General features: G+C 33.0%; 1 non-coding gene across 1 annotated transcript; it reads right to left on the bottom strand.

Moving 5' to 3' along the window:
* Nucleotides 1-1,026: 1,026 nt before the first annotated feature.
* On the bottom strand, nt 1,027-3,883 carry LOC122250354 (uncharacterized). The gene is made up of 3 exons (XR_015191917.1): nt 3,736-3,883; nt 1,655-2,409; nt 1,027-1,500 (listed from the first exon to the last, which is right to left on the bottom strand). It is a non-coding gene; the product is annotated as an uncharacterized LOC122250354 (transcript).
* Nucleotides 3,884-4,191: the final 308 nt, after the last annotated feature.

Raw genomic sequence — 4,191 nt, 5'->3', positions numbered from 1 at the left:
CACGCGGAAGCTTCTATTCAGCTGAATGTGTTTTTTTTCGTGGAGGCTTGGGATATGCAATATATTTAGCCATAACAGACACCTGAAATGTGCCACACGGGAACTGTAGCTTCAGCGGTTAGAATTTCGTCAAGTTAATTTAATACAATATCTCACTTGTCCACACTTTACAACATAACTAAGTAAAATACCTTTCTTTGTCTTTTGGAAATCTACGAAAATGATGTGAAGTATGTGTATCTTATCGCCTTTTGCATACAACACATGGATATGACTTCCCAACCATTATGATATGCGCGCTCTGAAGTTAGTCTGCTGTGCTGTCACGTTTTTTGTGAGAATGTAAACATATGACGTCATCGACGGTTGATTGTAGCGACATCTCTTAGTCGGACTACGTTATGACGTCATGGACTACTCAGAGGTCCCAGTTAGTATTATTACAGTTTTTGTCTTGGACTTACCCGTCTTATTTAATAGTCTTTGGTACGCAGAGTATGTGCGAAATTACCATAAAGATAGTTTTCTCAAGAAAATCAGTGCGACTACTCGTTTAGTGGGACACACAGGTACTCCGCTGGTCTCCTAGCAGAGAGCAGGCCTATTGATGGTTGTGAGCGGTCAAACGCTTGTGCAAATAATTAAATTGCATTGACGAAGCAACGTTGCAGGAAGATGGGTTCCTCAGCTTACATATATATATATATATATATATATATATATATATATATATATATATATATATATATATATATATAAGCATATATATGTATATATGTATATACATAAATACATACATACATGCATGCATTTATACATACATACATGTGTATATTTATATTTATATATATATATATATATATATATATATATATATATATATATATATATATATGTGTGTGTGTGTGTGTGTGTGTGTGTGTGTGTGTGTGTGTGTGTGTGTATATATATATACATATATATACACACACACACACACACACACACACACACATATATATATATATATATATATATATATATATATATATATATATATATTTATATGTGAAAGGTCAGAGTGATCCGATATTTCAAGGGTTTCCGGTGTAAGTTACAAACCCAAAGCTATATATCTGTTTCTGTCAATAAGGCACACTACTTTTAATGGGATGGACTTCCTATACGTAGCTATTACATTTAGATATGTTTGATCATGCTTATATGGTTGTCTACTGAAGCTACTGAACATTATGTAGCTTCTAATTAACACTATGAAACACATTACATAAATGGAAAGCAATAAAAGAAGAATGCTCTTCGCTCCCTTTTGCAATCTGCATTTCCGCACTGCAAGAATCCCAAGTTTCTTATTATAGGTGATGATTTTGGGTCCTCCGAAATCACGGGTTGAGAGGCGGTCAGGGGCTTGATGGCTGCAGGTGTTGCTCCGTTTCGCCAGGGCTGCCAGGAGTCAACATCAATGGTGCATCGAAGAATTGTGAAAATTCTCACTCAACACTGGAAGGTAAATGGAGGGACTTTAGTGGGGATAAGCTCATGAGCTTTCAGTGAGTCATGAATAGCAAAAAATCATTTGTCATTTTTTTTTCGTTATTTGTTTTTAATTACTGATAACGTAGTGATATATGCAAACTTGATTTAATCGTTTTACCTGTGTGCTGGTGTTATATTCCCATTCTTCAGCATATGGACGGTTTCTATTTCAGACAGCGGAGTAGGGCATTCAACCCAATGTTGCCCTGACCTATATTTTTTGCACTTCATGTACCCTGGGCTATTCGCTTGAGAATGATCCGCAACTTGGTTAGAGGAAATCTGAAACAGTGTCGCGGCTTCAACGTCACTAAGTTCTAGAATCAACTCCAGCGTGTGTCCAAAAGGACTGATATTTCTACTGTTGAATCTCCTGGCGTTTCTGAGAAACCAGTGGTCATTGTTTGAATCCACGTACCACGGACCTCCTTTGATTTCAGGATTGTACTGCCTCATGTCGTAAGACTTGCTAGTGAACAATAGTCTCGATGCATTCTGACTTTGATATTCAGCAACTTCTACAAAGTATATATTGAAATGGCTGAACGTTTGTAGGAATGTCTTGAAGTTCACGACGAAGCTCACATTCCCGTACCAGTTGTGGCCAGTGATTGGCATTCCGAACTAGGCTGCCTTTAGGTTGGGGAGCAAATGCTTCAAGTGCGTACTTGGTGGCAGGGTCTTCTGGAGGATCTTCTCTTCCTGAACGACTGGTAGAAAATCTTCGATATGGAGAGTCCGCGTAATATTTTCGAACAGACAATAAGAATAAACAACTTCAAGGGAATGCAAATTTGTTGGTATCCAGCATTTCATTTTAGGTCGACACCCTACAGGACTTTCATATAAAGTTTGGTCCATTTCCACTTCCTCCTGTTAGAAAAAAAAAAACAAAAAAAAACAAAAAACAGATCATTAGAAACATTGAATTAGCTGTATATTTGTTATATTTGTGTTCGTATTGACAATGGTTTATGGTTGTTTTTCAGTACAGAATGAATAGATCACATCGTACACAATACTGGCTCAAAAATTATTCGTTTTTCATTACTGACGGGCATTACACTTTATCATCTTTATAATCAAATTTAATCTTATCACCATTTACAGCAATAAAACAGAAAAAAGACATTATCACTGATTCTGATAAGAACAATAAGGATGATAAATGTAATGTTGATTACGATAGTGGCAATGGTACTGATTCGGTGCAAGTAATAATGATAATAATTATATTAATAAACAATCTGCCAACCATCAAAATCATAATTGCTATCATCATGTTGATAAATGGAAAATGAAAGTAAAAGTAGAAAAATATAAGACTGAAAATTAAAATAAACTATATAACAGTTACAACAGCAACTATAATAATAATCATTATGATTATCATCGTTATTGCATGTTGCTATTCACCTTTTATGTCGTTTATGTTGCTGGCATAGGTCTCATAATCTTTACTGTTGTTAACATTATTATTTTTGTTATTAGTGTCATCGCTATTGTTATCATTAACACTGTTAAAGTTTCACACATTTTTATTGTTTTTCTTATCATTATAACTATCTTTATTGTTCCCGAAGATCATCATTATTATCATAACTATTATTATCATCATTATAGTTATTATTATGATTATTATGTTTTATTATTGTTATCATTATAATCATTATCATGATTATTATTATAATTATTATTATTATCACTATTATTATAACTATCACTGCTAATATTATCTTCACTCTTATTATCATCATCACTATCATTATTTTCATCATCATTATTATTACTATTAGTATCATTATCATTGTTATTATTACTATTACTATCATTATTATCATTATCCTTATCATCATCATAATTATTATTATAGACGAATAAGTGAGAGAGTGTGTGTATATATATAATATGTATATATATGTATATATGTATGTATATATGCATGTATGTATAGGTATGCATGTATGTATAGGTATGTATGTATAGGTATGTATGTACAGGTAAGTATGAATGTTGGTATATGTATTTATGTATACATGCATATATATATATATATATATATATATATATATATATATATATATATATATATATATATGTATGTATGTATGTATATACATATGTACATATACATTCAATTTCATTATTTTATTTCGTCAATAAATAGAACGTGTTGTACTATGACATTAAACAACTTACTTGTTTGCTTGACATTTCCAATAAAATGTAGTTACTCATTTTTTCTGACGTTAGCAGTATAATGCAGATTTGAGGTGCAGATGCTTCGACGGGCAAGTATGAACTAAGGCGAGCCAGCTCTAGCAAAAGAGTTCGTCTGAACTACACCAAGGTCCTGGGCATAGTTGCCAGATATATGCTTTCTGCCAAACAATTTATGTATAGATATAGCATATGTATGTGTGTGTATGATATTTAATTACTCACTAGGATGATAAATTAACGTGTGTATTTATATTAGTAGCGAATAAACATTAGTTTAGCTCCACAGGAAATGAACGCAAATCCTTTTAGTTGGTACAAATGCTGAGGTATAAGAAATACGTATGCAGGCGTGCGTCATATGCGCTCGATGAACGTACTCGAATTCCTTACAGGATGAAAACACGTTCGAAGTCAAGGAAGATAAAATCAATA

The sequence above is a fragment of the Penaeus japonicus genome, unplaced genomic scaffold, assembly GCF_977035675.1.
Source record: "Penaeus japonicus unplaced genomic scaffold, GWHDUDI00000001_assembly GWHDUDI00000019, whole genome shotgun sequence".
Lineage (NCBI taxonomy): Eukaryota > Metazoa > Arthropoda > Malacostraca > Decapoda > Penaeidae > Penaeus > Penaeus japonicus.
Note: the sequence above shows the minus strand (reverse complement) of the source record. Positions and strands in the feature narration are given on the sequence as shown.